Source organism: Tenrec ecaudatus, chromosome 3 (assembly GCF_050624435.1).
Source record: "Tenrec ecaudatus isolate mTenEca1 chromosome 3, mTenEca1.hap1, whole genome shotgun sequence".
Classification (NCBI taxonomy): domain Eukaryota; kingdom Metazoa; phylum Chordata; class Mammalia; order Afrosoricida; family Tenrecidae; genus Tenrec; species Tenrec ecaudatus.
In genome coordinates, this window is record NC_134532.1 from 126,764,537 (window position 1) to 126,788,820 (window position 24,284).

The 24,284-nt window shown below is 38.9% G+C and overlaps 1 protein-coding gene across 1 annotated transcript in view; it reads left to right on the top strand.

Moving 5' to 3' along the window:
- UNC5C (unc-5 netrin receptor C) overlaps positions 1-24,284 on the top strand; it is a 448,382-nt gene that overhangs the window by 58,876 nt on the left and 365,222 nt on the right. The gene's annotated exons all lie outside the window — the stretch shown is intronic.

The window sequence follows — 24,284 nt, forward strand, 5'->3', positions numbered from 1 at the left end:
AATGTCTTTAAAAGTTGAAAGTTTCTGGCTTTGTGTTATGCCATGATTATGATATATTTACCCAAGAGGTGAAATATGATATAACTAACATGTTTGCATACAAAGAAAAAAATCTTCTCAAATAGACCAATAGACGCTGTTAGGATTAACGAGAAAAGATCAAAGTTGTCAAGCATTCGTTGCACTCAATCAGTGCCCATGGAAGCATCCATTAAGAAACCAAACAATGCAGAGCATTGAGCAAATCTGCTGCACAAGATCTATTTAAAGCATTAAAGAAGAAACATGTCACTTTGAGACCTAAGATGCACCAGACCCTATCCATGGTAGATGGTACTTTTAATTGTCTCATATGCATATGAGAGCTTTAAAATGAATAAGGAAGACCAGGGAAGAATTGATACATTTGAAAGATGGTTTTGGCTATAGTGTGAGGTTTGTGCCCGATCTGACACCACCATGCTGAAGCAAAACACTAAGGGTATGCAACAGAACAGCAAGGGGAACAGAGCAACGAAGTCCCCAGGAAATACCAAAAATAGACTTTTTGGCCAGAGTATGGCACCCCATCAGACTCGACTGGAAAACACTCCTAAAGGTCAACAAACAGAACTATTTATAGGCTTTTCTTTTTTAGGTCATTGTTTTGTTTTGATCTGTCTTGTTTTTTGTGCATCTTATTATCTCTGCAGGTCTATCTAGATAAGATTGGGGGTGATAAACAACCTGGAGGAGAAAACAATAGGACCAACAGTTCCAGGGATACATGGACAAGGTGGAGGTTGGGGAAAAGAAGTGGGTGTTAACAAACTCAGGGACAAAGGAACAACAAGTGATCCAAAATCGATGGCGAGGCGGGTGTAGGAGGCCTGGTAGGGCTTGATCAAGGGCAATGTAACTGAGAAGAATTACTGAAATCTAAATGAAGGCTGAACATGATAGTGGGACAAGAGGAAATTGAAAGGAAATAGAGGAAAGAACTAGGAGGCAAAGGGCATTTAAAGAGGTCTAAATACAGGCATGTCCATATGTAACTATATTTATAGATGATGATGGGGAAATAGATCTATGTGCATAGATCTATAGGTTTAGTGTTAATGTAACAGATGGACATTGGGCTTCCACTCAAGTGCTCCCTCAATGCAAGAACACTTTGTTCTAATAACCTGGCATTCCATGATGCTTGCTTTCCCGACATGATCGCTGAAGACAAAGTGGGTGCATAGCAAATATGGTGAAGAAAGCTATGAAAAGCTATAGCATCTGGGGTCTTAACGGCTTGAAGATCAACAAGCAGCCATCTAGTTGAGAATCAACATAACCCACATGGCAGAAGCACATCAGCCTGTGTGATCATGAGGTGTTGATAGGCTTAAGTATCAGATATCAAAGAACAAAAAATCTTATCATTGTGAATGAGTGGGAGTGCAGAGTGGAGACCCAAAGCCCATCTGTAGGCAACTGGACATCTCCTACAGAAGGGTCGCGGGGAGGAGACAAGCTAGCCAAGGTACAGTGTAGCACCGATGAAGCATAAACCTTTCCTCTAGTTATTTAATGCTCACCCGCCCCCCAACTATCATTATCCCAATTCTACCTTACAAATCCAGAGGATATACACTGGTACAGATTAGAACTGGAAACAAAGGGAATCCAGGACAGATAAACCCCTCAGGACCAATAATGAGAGTAGTGATACCAGGAGGGTAAGAGGAAGGTGGGGTAGAAAGGGGGAACCGATCACAATGATCTACATTTAACCACCTCCCTGGGTTATATATAAGTGGGTGAAGGGAGACATCGGACAGTGTAAGACATGAAAAAAAATGATAAATTATCAAGGGTTTATGAAGGAGGATGGGAGGTTGGGGGGGGCGGGAATGAGGAGCTGATACCAAGGGCTCAAGTAGAAAGAAAATGTTTTGAGAATGATGTTGGAAACAAATATATAAATGTACTTGACACAATGGATATATGAATGGATTTTGATAAGAGTTGTACAAGCCCTAAGAAAATGATTAAAGAAAAAAAGAAAGAAATATGGTCTTGGGACAGAATATTGAAACTACCCCATTATAAGTATTAATTACTCAACTATTTGACTCATTTATGATTTAAGAATTATTTAAATGTTGAACAATACTAATATTGAACTCAAGGGGAGAATACATATGCCAGTACTGTTTTCCAAAAATGACCCTTTTGACTTAGTTTATATATCACTTAGTTTATATATCATTGTGACCCAAGCCATGTGCTATAGACTACTAGCACTTTAGACGGTTCTGTTGAGGTGCATCCTTCACAGGCAACACCAGAAGAGCTCAGTGTGGAAACCCCACTGAGTAAAGTGGACTTTACCTCAAACTCACCTGTAACCCGTGGACTTAGGCTGAAACTCCCTAGTTTTAGAAGAAGCAAAGGTCCTGTTCTAATTAAGGTATAGAACTGGCAGTCAGTCATTGGACGTGGTTTGGATCTCTTGAGTTGAGGGTTCCTAATGAATGGTGAGCCGGGACTACCATATCTCAGTATTTTAATGCCCTCCTTGCTTTATTATGGCATGCATTAATCTGGTAGATGAATGTCATTGGAAGATTTACCCTATCCATTCAAAATAAAATCAAATAAAAATGGATATTTTTAAGCAAATCCTTTATAATGGGATTAAAAGTTGGAAAGTAAAGGGTGGGGGCACAAGAGCTGTTTTTAATCTTATGTTTATATTAATATCTTTTAAAACAAGTCTTTTGTTGTGACCCACATTTTAATTTTCTCATAAACAGTTTCACTGAATCCTACATAATTTTGTGATAACATTTTAAATGTTGTTAGGTGACATTGAGTCCAATAGTGACTTAGTAAAACACTACCAAGTCCTACACCAACCTCAGAATTATTGTGATATTTGTGTCACTCGTGCTGCCACTGTGTCCATCTATCTTGTTGAGTGTCTTCTTTTTCATGGGCACTCTACCAAAATTATGTTCTCTCCACGGACTCACCCTACCTGATAACATGTCCTAAAGAAGTGAGGCAAAATCTCACCATCCTTGCTGCTAATTCATATTCTGCCTCAAATCTTTCAAGACAGATTTGTTTATTCTTCTGGCATTCTGCAGTTCTTTCAGTATTCTTCCCCAACGTCCTCTTTCACTGCACCCATTCTTCTCAAAGCTTGTTCACCGTCAACGTTCACATGGACATGCAGTGTTTGAACACAGGTCTAAGGATAAAGCTTACTAATGACCTCAAAGAGGGCAGTTTGCAATTTCTTAATGAAAAGAGCAATAATTAAGAATAATTTCTCCATTTCTATTTTTTTCAGATGCTTAACACATCACAATCTTCAATTATGGGCATGCAGTTAAAACACCCAGTCAAAGCTTTTTATTTTCTCATCATCCGTTAATATTATTTTTCTTGACCAGTCAGTATGACTCACTAGTTTAGAAAATACCTTTCAAGTCAGTAGACTTTCCTGGATAAATTGTAACTTCCAGCAGAAAATATCTCTTTTGAAAGTGGGGAAATAACTACAACATGTGAAATAACTAGAACATGGGAAATAACTGGAACACATGAAATAACTAGAACACGTGAAATAACTGGAACACATGAATAGTGTTTACAGCATCATGAATGATGCTGTTCCAATCGTTAAGTTTGAGTAAGGATTTATGTTAACTAATTTATATAAAACAATTACTTATGCTATTTTTTTCCAGAGATGTATAATCTTTTAGGCCTCAGATGATCATTTTTCTAGTTTAGAAGTTTTGCTATTAAAAAAAGTGTGTTTCTCCTCGATTTTTGAATTGCTCTGAGGGACTGTAGAAATGAGATTTTGTATGTAAAACACCTTGAAAGTACAGAGTACTATACAAATGAAAGTGCTCCTATTAATATTAATATTTGTTTCTGAATAACTTTGAATTTTTCTGTATGAGTAGAACGGTTCCTGAAATCTGGCTTCTTTGTCATGCACTTGAACTTTAGCAAATCGTTAGATTAAAACTTCTACTCTTTGGCCCTTAGCACTGGTATTGAGGTTGCCAAAGACAGATTTGCACTGACTCCATAAATCCCGAGACTGAGGACGGCAGAGGTGATCAATAAAAGTGTGTGAGCTTTTGAGTCAGATTTTCAGCCCCAGATCTTCAATAGCTGCTTGGAATTGGTCAGACTTTTAATTTGCTGGAGTTTAGCTTCCTTGTCCATCTCATATGTGTATAACCCAGGTCTTAATTTTTCCTTTAGAGTTGTGAATTTTCGGAGAGATAGTATAAATGAAGCTAGTATGATCTTTATGATGTTCAGTATGTATCAATAATGCTACTCATGTGCACCTCCATTGCAAATAACGGCTCTTTTTCTCCAAATTCTAGCAATGCCAAAAAAACAGAGCCAGGATTTAATTTGTTCTTGAAATGGACCCACGGGTGTTAGAGGTAATGGTTTTGTCAATTTCAGGTCAGCCTCTACAGACAATCAGATCGTGACCTCTCCATTCGATACAATTTGTCTGTTTAAAACTGACAAAGTTACAGATGATAAAAAGGAATATCCTATTATTTAGAACATTCCCAAGAGAGTGGAGTGGGAAATAGGTTATAATCCATAGTCTTCCTTTTCCAGTTAGTTTCACAAAATAAGGGATTATGTGGAAAGCGAAAAATGGTAACAATATTCCCCTGCGCTGCCTGGAAAATGGAAATTGACATGGGGCATTATGGGTAAAGGTAGCTACTTCTCAAGTGTGAGGAATAGCTGGCTTCTTTTTAAATGATTAGGTATGTGTCTGATTAACATGTGCAAGTTACAACATTGAATCACTTTGGTTGCATTTGGAGAACCGTCCTCTATAAATCCCTTTTGTAAATGGTCTATGTATGAGCATCATAACCCCGCTGACCGCGTTCCATGGGGCCCGCAGTTCGCCCCACCAGTGGCTGCGCAGGGAAAAGACCTATAAAGATGACAGCTTCGAGAAGCCTGTGCCTCCGATCTGCCCTGGCTCACTGCGATTCTAATCAATCCAATGGCACAAAAGAAAACATCTGTGTTCATGCAAGATATTTTGATTCATATCAAAATCATTTTTCCAACGTGATTTTTCCCATCAGCTGTAAAAAATGGTAGAAATGAAGTACTGATAACATTAATAAGGAAACCTACAGTTGCCATCACAATAAAAGACGTGTGCTAACTCAATCATTCGAGGACATGTAAGGCATGATATGGACATCATCATTTTAATTTTGTTCGAAAATAAGCTTTCACTGTAGCTGAAACTCAATCAGCTTTTGGTTTAGTATTGCCTCTAAGAAACAGAAGACGTTGCCCTTTCTCTACCAAACTTGTTTTTTCTCATCTAAAATTTATGTCTCCAATTTTGAGGACTCCATTTAATGTTGGAGCAGCTTTCTTAACACACATGCGTATTCGATTGATAAAAGCATGCACTTTCATTTGATAAAAGCATTGAATTGTATTACCTATACATTAAAAAAAAATCCACTGCCCTGATCAAATTATAGGACTTTACTAGTCTAATTTTCTAACAGTGAAAATTCTCATCTGTCATAATACTTTTAAAGGTTCTGAAATCTTTGAATGAACCACAAGTAGCTGCCATCATCATTATGGTAGTGCAATAAAAATACAAGTACTCCAATGGACAGTGTTGTTGCCTTCTAAATGGTTTGCTGTTTTATAAAATGTAACTCTATTTGAATATTGCTTAAGTTATATTTTGGTGTCACCACATACACATTGTGCCACTCAAGTGTAGTCACGGAGTTCAGCTCCGGCCAGCCGGTCAACATTTTTTCTTACTGATGGATTATATGAATGATACTTCTTTCTTGCCCTTTTCAATCTGGAGAACATTTTCTATGAACCCTGGAGTAAGTCCCAGGTAACTGACTCCTGCAGTTTTAATATCTACTTATTGGATTTTCATATTATAGTTTTTATGGAATCATAAAATTACAGTACATTTGGCATCTCTGGCAGATTTGATTTTTAAAAGTTAAAAAAAGTCATTGTAATTGAAATCAAATATTAACTGAGAAGGGTGGTGGAGATTATTTATCTATCATTTGCCTGCAGATTGATTATTAACAACAGAATTGACTTCTCGGTCTAAATACTGTTAATCAGCAGCTGTCTTTAACTTAAAATGAACAAACTAGTGCTTTGGGTGCCTTTTTAAAATAAGCCACACTATGCATCAAGCTTTTGTATATTGATTTAATTCCTGACCACGACAGGCCTGAAAGACCTGCAGAACATGTAAACACATGGTACTTAAATTAACATTGGAATTTGGTACATGAACACAATTTGAAAATTAGTAAGAGAGGCTTATTTTATGTTCATTTTTCAAACTTTTGCATTGCTACTGATTTTTCCAGGTTCATTTTTTAAAAGTTACAGTTTAGTAAAGTGCAGCAGCTATTTTCCTTCCATCCACTGGCTTTACAAGGTGCATTGTTGGATAAAGGCACAAGAAAACTGTTTTTTTTAAACCTTATACACAGTAAAACACAAGTTTGAAATTTGAAGTTTAGCAGCCTGTTCTTAACCTATATTTCTTGCTCTCTCTCTGACTGTGAATTCTGCACCCTAATTGGATTGTTGTGCCCAGAGTGTTACGAAAATGTCTTGTGAACACTCTTCCTTCAAAGCAAGGTTCTTACCATGGATCTGGCATGCCTTACAGCTTCTTTCCATTCAGATATACCCTCAAGTTCTAGTTCTCGAAGCACCTCATTCCCAATACGCTCAGCTCACCGTGACTTCACATTTGCTTGAGCACGCATTGCATGTACTCTGCAGCTGCTTAGCAGCAGAAAGAGGAAGCTGTCTGGTCCTGTGAAGATCTGCAGTCTTAGAAATCTTGAGGAGCTGTTCTACTCTGTCCTACAGTGTGGCTAGGACTCGGGATTGACTCCAGAGCAGTGGGTTTAGGTTTTTGATTAAATATAAGATTAAGTTTACATTATCTTAGGAGAATGCCAGTTACCTATTAAGCTGTCTTCACATATTGTGTCATGTGAAGGCCACATTGCAATATAAGGTGGCTTCAAAAAGTTAACAGAAAATTTTTGTTATCGTTTAATTCATTTGTTCCACTGACCCTTTAAAAACAGATCAAGGGTATTTTATAAATATTCTTGGCTATTTTCTAATTGAGCACAATAGTATGAATTGGTCAAATCAGAATTATATATTAATTTTAAGAAATCTAACTATTTAGAGCTCACTAAATAGTTGAGTAAAATCCAACTATTGTTGGATACCATCAAGTCCAATGTGACTCAGATTCTGTGTGCCACAGAACAGTTTCCAAGGATTTCCTAGGCTGTAACCTCTATAGTTAAAAATCTAGATTGCTAGCTCTTTTCTCCTGAGCTGGTGGGGGATTAAATGGTAGACTGGTAGGTTGGCAGCCAAATACTTTACCGCCAGGCCACTAAATCAACAGGAAGGAAGGAAGGAAAATCACGGACATGGAGACCGCTCCGATCCCTAGGCAACCCTGTGTAGGGTCTTGGAGACGATGGATCTTTATGGGAGCAGAAAGACTCGTCTTTCTCACAGAGAGCCACTGCCGGGTTTGAACTGTCGGCTTGCAAGTTAACAGTCCAATACTTACATGATAGCACTGCCATATCTCCTTAAATATCAACAAAGAGAAAGCCTTGGACAAAAGCTTCCATAAAGAGATAAGAATGACGTATAGAAAGCTTAAAAATCATGTGTAACTTAGTGGAATACAATTCTCTTAAACATTTCAATTATATAGGATTTTACTCTACTGTTTTTCTTTCTCTTTTTTGCTGCTTTGCTACTTTACCAAACATGATGTCCTTCTCCAGAGACTGGTCTCTTCTGATAACATGTCCAAAAGTATGTGAGCCTGTCTCACCATCCTTGCCTCTAAGGAGCATTCTGGCTGTACTCTTTGCAAGACAGATTTGTTTGTTCTCCTGAACTTGCTAGGAGATGGGTTTCTCAGTAGATTTACAGTGGTCAACTTCACCAAGAGACTCTTCCTTCGTAGCTCCATCTCCATGAGAATTGAAATCTAAATTTTACTTTTTTCCCTCTCTGCACTCTATAACGCCTGATGATTCTATAGGACAGAGTTGAAACCGTCTCTTTGGGTTTACAAGGCTGTGAATTTATAGCGAGCAGAAAGCCTTATCATTCCCCCGTGCAGTGACTGATGAGTTTGAGTTACTGACTGTAGGTTGAACAACCCAGCCTATAGCCCCCTGCCTCGATCCCCGCCTCGATCCCCTGCCTCGATCCCCACCTCGATCCCCGCCTCGATCCCCGCCTCGATCCCCGCCTCGATCCCCGCCTCGATGAGCACATTTGACTCGATGTCAGTGGAAACTCAAGATGGCACCTTGTGTCAAACTTACTTTTGAATCTACCCTTGCTAAAAGTGGCTACAGCAAAAGGAAATATAAAACAAAATGTTGGCCTCTCTGGTATATATTTTGAAAGTGAGTACGTGATCAAGGGCAGATAACACTTAAGAATTTTAATATTTTAAAATGGCATCTCAGGATTATGGATGGTTTATGCTAAGTTGATTTTGTATTCATCTAATAGAGAGCAAAAGCAATATTTATATTACACAAGGAAGTGCTAGATTGTTAATCTAATTTTTTTTAATTTTAAATACACTTATTTTATTATTGTATTAAACCACTTTGATTCTTTTTTTTTAGTTTTTTTTTTATTTTAACAATTTATTGGGGCTGATACAATTCTTTTCACAGTTCATACATGTACATACATCAATTGTATAAAGCACATCTGTACAGTCTTTGCCCTAATCATTTTTTTCTCTTTTCTTCTTTTACATTTTATTAGGGACTCAAACAACTCTTACCACAATCCATACATATACATACATCAATTGTATAAAGCACATCCATACATTCCCTGCCCCAATCATTCTCAAGGCATTTGCTCTCCACTTAAGCCCCTTGCATCAGGTCCTCTTTCCCCCCCCCCTCTCCCTCCCCATTCCCCCCTCCCTCATATGCCCTTGGTACTGGAGCCAAAGTGGGTGAACAAGTAAATGTGGTGAAGAAAGCTGATGGTGCCCGGCTATCAAAAGAGATAGTGACTGGGGTCTTAAAGGCTTGAAGATAAACAAGCGGCCATCTAGCTCAGAAGCAACAAAGTCCACATGGAAGAACACACCAGCCTGTGTGATCGAGTGGTCCCAAAGGGATCAGTTACCAGGCATCAAAGAACAAAAAATCATATCATTGACTGCACACCTCCATGATAGGATCGCTGAAGACAAATGGGTGCATAAGCAAATGTGGTGAAGAAAGCTGATGGTGCCCGGCTATCAAAAGAGATAGTGTCTGGGGTCTTAAAGGTTTGAAGGTGAACAAGCGGCCATCTAGCTCAGAAGCAAATAAGCCCACATGGAAGAAGCACACCGGCCAGTGCGATCACGAGGTGCCCAAGGGACCAGGTATAAGGCATCATGCAAAAAAAAAGATATGTGTGTGTATGTATGTGTATATATGTGTATATGTATATATGTATATATATATCATATTAAATGAAGGGGGAAGTGCAGAGTGGAGACCCAAGGCCCAAGTGTCGGCCAATGGAGATCCCTTCATAGAGGGGTTTAGGAGAGGAGATGGGTTAATTAGGATGTGAGGTAGTATCGATGAAGAACACAGCTTTCACCCAGATCCTGGATGCTTCCTCCCCCCAACTACCATGATCCTAATTCTACCTTGCAGGGCTGGATAGGACAGAGGCTGTACACTGGTACATATGAGGGTTGGAGGTACAGGGAATCCAGGGCGGATGATACCTTCAGGACCAAGGGTGTGAGGGACGATGTTGGGAGAGTGGAGGGTGAGTGGGTTGGAAAGGGGGAACTGATTACAAGGATCCACATGTGACCTCTTCCCTGGGAGAGGGACAGCAGAGAAGGGGGGAAGGGAGACTCCGGATAGGGCAAGATATGACAAAATAACGATGTATAATCTAATTTTTTAAGACTAGTAATAAAAGGTAGATGCATGATAGAAATACCTATGAAGAATTATGGATTTTCATGATCCCAAATAGTGTAAGAAATGTAAGAAAAACTAAGCAATCAAAGTGGTGTACCTTGGCATGGAATAAACATGTCTAACTCCCCCAAGGAATTAAAGGCGCCCATTTCCATCGGTGACCTTATGTTTCAGAGTAGAACTATTCCATAGGATTTGCTTGGCTAGAAACTATTATCATTATTTTTATAAATGTATTGGGGGGACTCAGAAATCATAACAATCCATAATTGTACATATGTTGCCATCATTATTTCAAAACATTTTCCTACAGCTCGAGCCCTTGCTATCAGCTCCTCTTTTATCCCCTCCCTCCCCGACCCTTGTGAATCCTTGATCGATTATATATTATTATTTTTATTTTGTATCTTACACCATCTGTTGTCTTCTTTCACCCACATTTCTATTATTCATACCCCCCGGGGGTGGGGTTATATATCCAACTTTGTGATCAGCTCTCCACTATTCCCCATCCTCATGGTATCACTAATCCCACTACTGTTCCTGAGGACTTCATCTGACCAGGATTGCATGTGTTGAAAGTACATATTCCGGTCTAGCCAGATTTATAGGTTGTAACTGGGTCAGAATAGTGGGGGAGAAGAAGCATTCAGAAACTAGAGGAATGTTGTGTTACCTCAGTGCAATGCTGCACCCTGGTTGAATCATCCATTCCTTGTAACCCTTCTGTGAGAGGATATCCAATGGTCTACAGATGGACTTTGGGTCTCCATTCTGATCCCCCTTGTTTTCATCGATATACTTTCTTGTTTTGGATCTTTTGATACCTGATCCCATCCACACCTCACAATGACACGGGTATGTGTGCTTCTTTCATGTGGGCTTTGTTGCTTCCCAGCTAGATGGCCGCTTGCTTAACTTCAAGCCTTCAAGACCCCAGATGCTATATCTTTTGATAGCCAGGTACCATCTACTTTCTTCACCACGCTTGCTTATGCACCCATTTGCCTTCAGAGACCTAGTTGGGAAGGGGAGTATCAGAGTGGCTTGACTAGAATCTGAAGGAAACAGATCTCACGGCCTTTCTTCCATAATATTACTGCGTGGGTTCAAACTGTTAACCTTTTATTTGGTAGCTAGAGAAAACTGCAACCAGGAACCTTTGAAAAATAGAATAGTAAATCTACTCCACCTAAGTTATTTCTTTTGTTTCATCGATATTCCTCTCTCTTTCACACCTACATCTTTTCAAAGAGAGTCGCAGGCAAACTTCTATAAAAATTTGCAGAAAGTAGTAATTACATAAATGATGCACTAATTTAGTTTCCATGTATTTGCTTTGTTATACACAATCTTCATAGAATTCAGATTTCTTGGCCAATCTTGATTTTAGCTAAACCATCTCACAGAAAATCATAGAGTTTGGACATATATTGTCTTTCACATGGAAGTTTTCTGCTTGAATAGAAAATATCAGTGGAAGTCTTAGTAATTATAAGAAAAATGACTTAAAATGCAAAAAATAACAATTTGTAACACAGCCTATTTGTAACACAGACTAAATAGATACTGCTTTATCATTCGCAGTATGCTTTTTTAAAATGATGTTATTCAATCTCTTCTGGTTAGTTAAGGGGCTCCCTAGTGAGTTAGTGATTGAGAATTTGGATCAACATTTTTTCTGATTGTCCTGTGATATTACAACTGCATAGTCAATGGAACAAGTTTCCCATAAAGCACAATGAGCATTTTGCTGACTAGAATATTTACAGATAGGCAAAATAATTCTGCAATCAGGTTGGAGTGAACTTTCATTAATATAATCCTTATTTGCCCTCTTTTCCAAACTCTGCATGTTCTTTATCCCAAATTTATTTTTCTTTCAATGAAAGAAAGGAGTATGTTCACTCCTTCCATGCAGTGTCCCTTTTCCAACATTTCAATGGCAATGGAGAACTATCAGTGATATCTTGCTTTGTCACTTCAGTATGTCAATGACTTGCTGATATACAGTTTAGAAATGTTATGTTTATATTTTCTTCTTCATTGCAAGAAAATTCTGTTTTGGGGGGCAGCCACTGAAAATGTTTTGTTTGCCAACATTAGGATTTTAGAAGAAAGGCATTTTTTCTCTCCTATCTTACTTTTATGTTACCATCTGCTCATTCATTTGTTCCTTTAGCAGATGTACATTGAACAACTTCTCTCTCCCAAGGCCTAAGAACTGAGAAACCAGGTACTTAAGGATCTCTTAGTCTAGAGGGAAAGAAATATAAAGATAGCAAACATAAATTCCATTCTATATTTGATCTAATACAGAAGTAAAAGTTGGATTTGTAAAAATTTGATAATAGTCAAACCTAAAGCATTTTATGTGCACAACATAATTTTACCATTTAAATATATGTATTTAATTTAATCATTATCACACATTAAAAACTTTAAAGAATTCATGGGCTGTGTGTTAGATGCTCTCTTAATCAATGTAACTAAACAGATAAATGAATTCAGAAACAAAAATAATTCTTTTTAGGAAAAAGATTATTTAGAGAAAATGACTGACTGATAACTTTCTTTTCCAGCAGTATTTGTGCCCGTGCTGACATTTCCGTGGGTTTTATTGAAGCAGTAAGGTCACTCATTAAATGCAGATGATGGATCTAAAATGAGTGTTAATTAGTCTGTTTTTCATGGAGACATGAAGAATCTTAGTCATAGTCCACATGTCCATTATTTTATAATGATTAGAATATATTATAGGAGTTCTTTTGCATATTAATTAAAGGGTCAGCATGTCAGATTAGCATAAAATGTGGCCAAATGCATATTGTACTATGGACCCCGGCAGACTTAGCAGCATAACTGTCTTGAAAAGTTTAAAAGTTGCCTCACTTTTAATGATTCCTTCACTTTTAGTTACTTGTATAACTTTTGGTCCCTTGCTGTCTTTGACCAATGCAGCTCCTTCCCTCTTTTTGAAATGTTGTGCCACGAATTCATTTTCTCCCGCGTTCCTTCCACTTCTCTAGCTCCAAGGTCTCCCCTGTCCAGTCTCCTTTGGTTCTTCCTCTCAGAAACTCTCACCTGTCATCGTCCCAGAAATGGGTTCTCATTCCCTTCGCTTCTGCAGCTGAATATTAGGGCTTCCCCACGGATGCATTCAAGTTGTGTAATAGCCGTAACATCTAGATATCCTCATTTCATTTTGGGCTTGAAATTCTGTCCATAAATTGTTGACTTCTAAATGTGGGACTTCTGCCCTGACTCTCCCTCTGCATGCCAGAATCACATAAGCGACTGGATTTTTGGCATCCCCACCTGGAGGAGGCTTGTCACACATCACAGGGCTGTAACAAAATTCTCCACCCACCCCTACTTCTTCCCTCGCTGCATACATCCTATTCCCATTCTTTCCATGTGGACTTCTGTCCCTGGTGTGTCTTGGAATCCTTATTTCACAGCACATACGGAATACTTCGACTGATAGTCTGTACACCTACATTTCTGTGTCATTGCTAACTCAAGGCTCCATCATTGGATCTCACCAGCATATGACAGCCATCACCCAACGCTTCCTCTGGCTTGCCCTTCTAAATCAGCATTCCGCCCAAAGCAACCCCAAATGGCCCTTAAAATCGGTACCATCTCAGTGACTTTCTTTCTTATGGTCTTCTAATACTTCCATCCTACACTCAGGACAAAAGTCATCACCTACTGTGGCCTAAAGACCCGACAGGACCTGTCCTTTATCTCACAGACACCTTCTCAACCTGCCACACCCGCCATCTCTCACTGAGCTCCACTGGCCTTCAGCATGCCAATCAATGTATTGCTCCATCTCTGGTGGTCAGTGCCCATGCCTTTGGCCGATGGACTGACTTGTTCTTTCTCATGGAGTCATCTCAATGACATCAATGCGTCTTGGTTTCTTGGTTTTAGGATGTACCATACCCTATTCACTTTTACTTTTTCTCTGTATCCTCTCATTTCTCCTGCACCTTTGTAGCTCCCTTCCATTTTGTGTGTCACACAGAGAAGGTTTATCAGGCAAGTTAACATGGTTTAATGAAAAGCTCACCCTTCTAACCTTTCTACCTCTGAGAACTGGAGAGCATGTGTGTCTGTGTGAGAGTGAGCCACTGCTTCATCTCACGTCGTCTTTATCTAAAGTTATCTAAATATTTGAAATATTCTATGCTAACAACTCTGTCTCCTCCTGAGACTGAGTAGAATTATTTCCAGATGGTCTTGAAGTTTCAGCATATTGCTACAGTTAACAAAAAGCTTTTGTAAATGTTATATTAACCACTAAGGGGCATGTGCTACCGTTAATTTGTGTTATGAGTTCCTGTTCCTAATGGTAGAATGTATTGGTGTGTGCATTTTTCTCCTAATCTCATATAGAATATTTAGAGTATTGGATCTTTAGACTCACAAATCCCAGCGAACTGACCGTAAGATACATAAAAACAGCTTACTTCTTCCTCTTACCAAAGACTTACCTTTCAGAAGCTATGAAAATATTGTATTTGTTGTTAAGATTTTTTTTTAATCTGCTAAAACAAAACTAAGAAGAGCTGGTTTGTGAGGGATTTTAGAAAGTACGATTCATCTGCAGATTTCCAGCCACACCTTGGCCTTTGTATCGTGTAAATTAATGCACACCTCAGAGCATTATATGATCTCATTCTTATTATGAAAATTAGTCGTCACACATCATTGCTTCTAACTATCATATTAAAGAAGGGGGTTTAGCATCAGAATTGATGTTATTCACTTAATTCACTTATTTCCAAGATGGGACATACTTAAAGGATAATTTGTGTTTGCTGTGGTTTTTATTGAAGGAGGTTAGATATGACTTTATTGATGTACTTATGTACCAACCAAAGAACCACATGTTAGAACCGTTGTTAGTTCGAACGTAAAACACGTGAAATGTTTTAAAGACAACAGTATGGGCTTTGCTAAAATTCTCAACTTACATTTCCTGCCAGTACATTTTTCAACAGTTGATTTAAATGAAGAAGACGGAGCTAAAATTGTAATGTCATAGACCAGTAGGAAGGAGTTAACCCACAATGAATTCAAGGCCGTAAAATATACTTCCTCTTTTTTACAAGAACCTAAGGCGGTAATTTCTCTTGCTGTTTGCCAACTTATATATGGTTACCAGGGAAACTTCCTGTATTAAATTATGCTGTGTGGAATTTATATGCATTCTGTTCATTTAGACCCCTTATTTAGATTTTGTTTAAAATAATGAGGATGTGGTAGGAGGGAATTTTCTAATATGTCACTTAACATTTGTAGTTTCTTGCTTAAAATGAAAAAGAAAAAAGAGAAAATGAATTTCCTGGTGGCACACAAGTATATAAAATCATGTAAATCAATACATAGCACATTTAACCAGCACATAAGTCTGTTTGGTTTCTTTGTTGACATAGAATAAATTAAGAAAAAACAATGTTTTACTCTGAATTATTATATTTATGAATATTATAAAGTTTACCACAGAGTTTAATGTTATAACACATTTCCTTGTGTATCTCTGCAGCAAAATACGGGCTCAGATTTATGAGCATATTTTCAAATGGGAATAAGTATTTATAGAGTTTTTGAGAATCAGTTACCTCAGTAGTTCAAGAAAACCTTGCCTTCAAGTATTAGAGATGACCATTCATCACTCCTTTGTTTAGTCTGCAATCGTAGACTGTTCAAAACAAGGCTTGTGGCAGTGTGGACACCATCCCCAATCAGATGTCTTACTTGTCCTCCAGGAGCCTAGACTGAAACCCCATCACACCGGAGTTGACTGCCCCACACAGTGTCCGTGGGTGTGATCTTTATGAAGCCAAAATGCTCCATCTTTCTTCTAAGGAGCAGATGGTGTGTTGGGACCACTGAGGTTGGATACCCCCAAACCACTCCGCTAGTAATCCTTAATAGTGACTTTAATTTATGGATATGTTCTTTAGGGAAAGTTTGCCATCAGCTTTGCAAAGTGCTTCATAAAACCTGTTACAAGTAGTAATTGATCTATCATCATACTGCACTGTGCTAAAGAGAACTGCCCTGGGTGCTAGGGTAACTGAGGAGGAGCGTCACAGCAGAGGGTGGTATCCACGGCGGCATTCAAGCAGAAGACATGCATTCAGGCATTTAGAAGCCGGTGGCTAGTTCCCATGACCACATCTGCCTTTGGCAGTATAGTGGGTGGTGGGATGATTTCAGGTTGGATCTAAGAAGATCAGAGAGTTGGGAGACCACTGCATCAGCCAGGCAGCGGGATGGAGAACTTGAATTCAGGCAGTAGCAGAAGGAATGTAACGAATGGGCAGGCCAGGGAGTATTGGCAAGCAGTGGTTTACAGCCAAGAAATGTTAGAGGAGAGAGTGTTTGACAGTCCAAGGCCTGCATTTCATAGGTTAGGGAATCATCGCATCGATCCTTACATTTATTCTAAAACTTAGGTGAAGGGATATTAAGTCTTTAATATTGTTAGTGGAAAGTAGAAAGTAGTTTCAGGAATATTTTGAATCATAAAGTCAAGTTAATGAAAACTTCAGTCGTCTAAATGAATTATGTAATGATAAAATTTAATTTAATTTATTTTTGACATTTTGAAGACCGAGTCCGAAACTCAATAGATACGTTTGGTAGATCAGAGTTGCTTATGTCAGATAAAAATATCATGGTACAAGGTTGCCCCTCAGATAACCTGATATTTTCATTAAAAACTATTTTTATAGTATAGTTTATTTCCAACACAAATCTACAAAATCACTTTATGTCACCTACCATTTTTCTTGGGGATCACAATGCTCTGAATTCTTAATGGAAAAGCCAGCAGAACATTGTGTAATTACGTGATGTGTTGGACCTGTGCTGATTCTGTTACTATGAATGCTGATGGCAGTGGGCTTCTGGGATGAGGGTCAATGTCGTTTACAGAACCCAACCTCATAGCCGTGACCCTTTCAAACTCAGAGCTGCGAGTTAATGACAGGATAGCTTGTAGGAGAAGGTGATGCGCCCTGATCAAAAGTCCTCCTTAAAAAATGAAAACTAAAGGTCAAGACAGAGTACACATGCGACCTGCATTTATTTATAATACATTATACCCCTCTATGTGATGATATTGTAATTTGTCCTTGCTTAGGTTTCAAAAGCACAAAGCAAACATGAAGTATTCTGCCAATTTGTGGGAGGGCTGCTCTATTATATAACATTATAAAACTGTTAATTTCCTTTGGTGCCACCTGAAAGTCCCTAGACATCATGTTTGACAAATTCTCTGCCATTGTTTGTTTAGGTCAGCCAACATGAATCTTAGCAAATCAATAATTTCTTTATTTGATCGTGACTCAAGTAGGTTGCACAAGGCTTTCACACTCCGGTGTTTTTCTTCCTGCGCGTATACTGAATAAATGGTGGGAGGCTTTTAGTGGAAGGCAGCTTGTTAAGTTTAGGCACAACTTTTGGCACAATTCATTTATTATGATCACAATAGAGAGATTATCCAGGTGTGCTTTAACACGTTGCACAGTGAGACACCCACAGTGAAGTATAGCGCAATGAGATGGTTTAACTACATGTTTGTATTGAAATGGTTGGCAGAACATGGATTCAGCCAGTACCGTACAACATGAAATCTTTTCCAAAGGGTTGCTCGTGCTAAAGAAAGGTGGGCAACATTAAATGGCAGACACTCGCCTTTGCATTTGCTTTGCATATATCCAAATGATGCTGGACCAGCTCCAAGAGATGACATGTTTGAATGGACTGTATTGGAGAGATTATATTCATTTGTTCAACTTTTTATTACTAAAGATAAAGGACAGGAGTATTTTCTGTTTTTCAATTTTGAATAGAGAACACACGAATTAGTCAATTAGACTTTACCTTCTGACTTTATGCAGAATCTCACCTCCTCTGCTCTCACCTTGGTCCACATCACATCTTCTACGGACAGAGTTCCTATAATGGCTTCCTAAGCAGTTCAGTCCATCGGAATAGGCGAGGATTTTGCTTCTGTAACTCTCAACTCTCCAAACCTCAGTAACTTAACAGCATCACTTGTCATGTTAACATGGAATTGTTGCCCTACAATAGCTACATTAAATTGGCAAGAATAGGAGGAGGCTCGTGTGGTCAGTGCTTCCGTGGGCATCAATTGTGGATTGAAGCAATATGAAATTGTTCGCAACTTCAGTCTTTCCTCTGTTTATCAAGATGTTTCCTTTGGTCCATTGTGAGGATTTTGGTTTTCTTTACATTGAGTTGTAATCCACACTGAAGGCTGCACTCTTTGATGTTTATTAGTGAGCACTTGGAGAACATTGATCAAATAAGACTGTATCATCGGCATCACAAAGGCTGTGAATAAGCTTTCCCTCAATCCTGATGCCACATCCTTCTACACGAAGAGGAGGGCTCCTCAGCTAACTGTGAAGGGCCGGGGAATAAATAGACTGTTCTGTTCCGCCAGCCCATGTCCTTGATGGGTCCATGCAGTTTGCAATAGTTGGCTAACCAAAAGATGGGCACTTTGAACCCATCCAGGCCTGTCAATATGCTTCTCTGTAAAGATGACAGGCAAAAACAAACCTTACTGGGCCATTCTGCTCTCCAGCATGGAGAACGTTGTGCTTTGGAGCTGGGTGGATGGCCGTGGTTTTGTTTTTGGCTTGGTCTGCCCAGGCCAGAAAGGAAAACAAAGTACTGCTAAGCACAGGTAATGGCCCTCAAGAGGGTTTGGGAGATTTCGTCCTGTCTTTTCTGCAAATAGTCTCAGCACAGCAGCCACATGATCATGCTAAATATGTAAAATCATGTCACTCTTGTGCTCAAATCAAGTGACTAGCTCAGAGGAAAAGGCAATACAGTATCTGTACTGTCAATCCCAAGACCCACCTGGAGCTCACGTGGGTCACGTCTTCCCTTCCAGGAGGTCTCCTTAAGGGGCAGGCCTTTCTGTACCTGCCTGTTTCATTTTTCACCAGAGTGCTTAGCACTGTTTGATATACTAAATGAATATACTTCATGATTGTCTGATCATTCATTTGTTTGTCTCTCTCTAGAAGAATGCAAGATTCAAAGGGGCAAGGACACCCATCTGTTTGATTTACAAGTAAAATCCCAATGCCTAGAATAGTGCCTCAAATCCTGGAACATGACTGACTGAGCTGATTCAGTAACTGTGTTGAGAGTCTCCTTTCCTCTGCGATGTCAACTCCTTGCCATCTACTGTGCTTCAGGAACTAGGTTTTATTATTTTCTTTGTTTTCGGAGTTATCACTAAAATTAGGTGTATATAGACAACACACACACACACACACACACACCGCGTAATGCATCCAGGTTGGACACAGTGAAAATGAGAAGATCTATATTTACAGTACACCTACTTTATTGCTAGAGATTTTTAAGGAGGGGAACTCTCCTATCAGCTGTGACCTTATGCATGTATTTGGGTACTTTCTAAATAAAAATGAATAAGAGTACAAAATTGATCCATAAAGAGACCTCTTTCTTGGATTTTTAATAATGTTGCTTAGAATGGGAATGTACTTGATTTTTTGAAATGACAAAAGCTTAAAAGGTCACCACTTTATGAATGTGTCTGTGTGTGTATTTCTATACACACACAGACACATCATTATATATATTCAAAAGCATACCCTACCAGCTTAGAATTGAATTACTCATAAGCTTTCAAGGGAATGACTTCCTTATTAACAGGATGAGCATCAGGAAAGTAACACATTTTTATAGATGCACACTTACATTGGAATATACATTCCTAGAGATGAACATTTATACTGGCAGAGTTAAGGAATGGGTATTTACAAATTAAGGAGAAAAAGTTAAAGATAATATTAAAAGTGCTGACTTGACTTTAATAATTGCAAAATGGAGAATGTTAATACCCTTTCTAGCTCACTTGACAGGGAAGCTAAACGAAGGGAAGAGAGCGAGGAGTCTGGCTGAATGGTTTGCTAGTGCGAGACTGATGATTTATTATGCCTGAATGGAGCCCCAGTTCCTTGCCAGTGGACACTCTAATATAGCGAAACCAAACACAGGCATTCCCTGGTAGCAGGAGGTCTGGAGAACAAGGTAGTGATGGGCCTCTGTGTGAAGGGCAGGTCGTTGGGAACTGCTAGAGTTCCCGTGAATTCCATTGTCTCATGTTAGCATCCACGTCTTCTCAGTGGAGGCATAATAAGTAGTCTGTGTACAATGCAGACAAATGACCACGGAGGGCCTTGAGAAATTCTCAGCGTGAGTCCATCATCTATACATGCAAATTATAACATTTATTATTTCTGAGTATATGACAACTAGTGATTTTAGGTAGCTCTTTTTCTGAAGTAAGAAGTATTTCTAAAAGTAACCATTTGAGACCCCATGAAATATAAATTAGTTTTCCCCACCCCTTCCGTCTCTGGTGAAAAATTGCATTCACTTTCTTGGGTCTCTTATACACAATGGCATCCCTTATGAATCTGTTTTCTCATTCTAAAGACAGTTCATTTAGAATTTCAGACCTTCCATTGGGTATTTACACTTATAACCTCCAGATTGTTTCCAATGGGCATGAGGGACTGAGGTACCATTGCAATGATAACCTAGTTCATACCCACTGCTGTGGTTTGCTTGACTGCTCTCAATCCTGGCTGTACATTGGTATCATCTGGATGATGAGAGACTCTTAAAAATACTGATTCCTGGGCTGTCATTCAAAAGAATTGAATCCATATTCAGTGGGTTAGGGCAAGCATCGCTGTTTGATAAAGCCCTAGCTGGTTCTAGCAGGCTTGACTGACAACTACTGATTGACACAAGCATTCAGCAGACCAGGCACCTCTAAATCAAGCAGCTCTAAATTCACATTGTATTTGTAGTTCATCTTCTGCCGAAATACAAGTTGTTCCCTGTTGTTTCATGACAATTTCAAGAAGCAGCAAACAGCTACTTTACGGTATTTGTTCAGAAACTCCATGAACATAAGTCTGAGGAGTATCTCTATAAAACTTTCTTAATGTCTTTGTCCCATGTCTTGATTAAGGGATTTAATAGTCATTTTCTTGAGTATGACTACTTTCCTGAATATTACACATTTCATCTCATACTTCTGGTCTGATCTTATCGCACACTAGCCAATGGACCCCAAATCCATATTCTCTAAACTCACATAGTAACACTGATCACAGTCTTTCAAACAAAAAATAGAGACAAATGACAACGATAGAGATAACAATTGAGGATATTCAAGATCAAGAATGATGTCAAAAATGTTTAAAAATCATATAAATACATACAGATAAACCTAGAAATAAATGTAGGAATAGAATAGATACACATACCACATTTCCTCAAGGTGAATGTTCAAACCAAATACAATGTTGCGTTTCAAATGTCCTAACAGGCCACTGTGTCTCTTACGATTTTTAAAAAATGAAGAATCACTTGTGCTAATCCAGGCAAATTGAACTGATTGAACAGAGCATTATCATCAGTTTCATATACATCAAGGATGGGAGATAGAAACAACCCCTAGGTATCAGAAGGGTCATAAATAGCAAAACTATTATCCCTAAAGATGATGATAAAGGCACATAATGAATATAAAGCAATCAAGGATCATTGACATAAGTGGAAGAGTACCGTATATACTCAAGTATAAGCTGACCTGAATATCAACTGGGGCACCTAATTTTACCAGAAAAAACTGCATTAAAAATGTGCTGGAAAAACTCAGCTTCTACACAAGTATATACGGTACGGAGGTAGTTATTCAATGATATGGAAAGTAAATGTCAGGCAGGAAAACTATTAATAGAGGAGTTGTTTTGAGCAATTGTGGGAGAGTAGTAGGGGAAAATTGTATGTGTGTGTGTGCATATATGGCAATCTTTTATCTCTAAGCTCTGATTCAGGAAGGCTGATGGGAGGCATGTACAAGAAGTTTCAGTCATAATTGACAAGGATTACTAGACAAAAAAGAGAAATGATGCTCTTCTGGTATGAAGGGAATGATGGAGGAAACTTGGAAGACCAAAATCTAAGATGTTGGTTACAATATCTGTATACGAACTGAGGGACTGGTGTAAAGAGTTGGTGATTGGGCTTAGGAGTATGAAGACTGAGCTAAAAACAGCGATTAATATGAGTGCAAATACTGTTAAGTGCCATTGGTCCTGTAAGACAAAGAAGAATGTCCTCTAAGCCTTTCTATGCAGTGATCCAGAATATACAAGTTTTTAACTTAGTTGTTCAAAGGATTAGCATCAAACACTTATTAAAGAAATAGTAAAAATGAAAACATTTTCTTCTCTTGTCTCTCCAATGCGCCGATACACACATTGCCACTGATTGTCATGCTTCAGGTTCTAAGTCTTTCCCAAATGAACGAATGTGTTAAGACATTTCATTTTCCCATACAAGGGCCTCATGGAGAACACAGGCTCTGTCGGTGCCCGGACCAACCTCTGCCAGCTTTGGTTCTTTATTTGTGAACTCTGATGAATAGTAGGGCATTCTTCCGAGGGTTCTACTTCGACTTACCACTGCCATAGAGTCCATTCTGACTCACAGCCACCCTGCAGGGCAGGGTAGAACTACCGCTGTGGGTTTCTGAGTCTATGACTCCTTCAGGGAGGAGCAAGCCTCTTCTTTCTCCCATGGAGTGCCTGCGGGTTTTGAACTGCAGCCCCGTGCATGACCATTCCGCCGCATCAGCACTCCTCCTCAGAAGGTTAAATAGGGGAATAAAATGAACAGGAAAAAAATGCTTAGCAGGATCACATGCATTGCTGAATATATACAGCTATAACATTTATTAGTAGGAGTTTTTTTTCTTTAATGCAATAGTTTCTTTGTTGAACAAGTTTTCAGCTCTGTGTCAGATCAGTACTAAAAAGTACATGAACACCTTGACTCTGACCACTTCTGAACAAATTGTCTTCCAAAAACGTTCATTTAGGATTTTTCTACTAAAACAAAGCTACACACTCAAGCATGAGCAGTTTAACGTCCTGATTTTATTATATGATGACAGTATATTTGTATTGAATGCTCAACTTGTGTCTTGAGACACATGATAATGTATGTAAAGTACAAGATAAGTAAACCTTCCTGCAGTCTTCAAACTGCACTTCAGCTCTCCTTGTATGGATGAAAACCTTCTCTCAGAGACACTTGCCCATCTTCCCACAGCTGCTGAGGACAGTAGGCTTGGACCATCATCCTGTCTTTGAAACCTGGCTGCTTTTCATTATCCCTGGCCCTGTTTCCAAACTTTGAAAGTGTGGGTTTTAAGTAAGATACTATTGTGTCACTGTTAGTGCTTCAGTTCATGTGAGATGTATACTTCTTAGCCGTGTGTGAAGAAATTGTTGAATTTTAGAAATGAGAGCAAAATGTGAGTTTGTGCTTCGGAATTTAGAAACGGTAATGGAGGTAAAGGAGATGATCTGGACAGAGTGATTGGACGCCCATTCTGAAAGTTTAGATGACATTCCACTTGGTTACATAAGACTTTATGTAAGTTTCTTAATGTTTTACCTGTAATTTACCACCCCCTTCTGGGGGCAGGAAAAAACCAGTCCACTTGTCTGTCATCTCCCAACTGTGATGTTCCTTTTACAGCCGCAAAGCACCCCGTGGAGATGGTAGCTGCCAAACCTTTTAAGGCTTTACAAAGACAGGCCAACTGCTTTCAAACAGAAATGTTTACTAGGAAGCTAATCCATGTTGCAGAGATCTAAAGAAGGAGAGCATGACTAACAGCTGAAAATAGTGCTCTTTACGGAGGAGCAATCTGCAAGGCGCCCAGAGGGAAGTTCTCTAATTCCAGAAAAGATGTGTTTTAGAGAAAAAGCCAAGAGATGGAGTACAATCAAAGGATGTATTTAAGGGAAAAGGTTGGACCGGGTGACTGAAGTCACTGAATATTTAAAAAAAAATGAAAATCCACTGCCATGGAGTCTATTTCAATTCATAGCGACCCTATAGGGGAGGGAAGAATTGCTCCTTAGGGTTTCTGAAACTACAGATCTTTCTGAGAATGGACAACATCCCTCTTTCTACCACGGAGGGGCTAGTAGGTTTCAACCACTGACTTTGTACTTAGTCGCCCCATGTCCAAGCCAATCAGCTACCTGGAGTCCTTTAATAAAAATAGTAAAACAGCAGTCTCGTTAA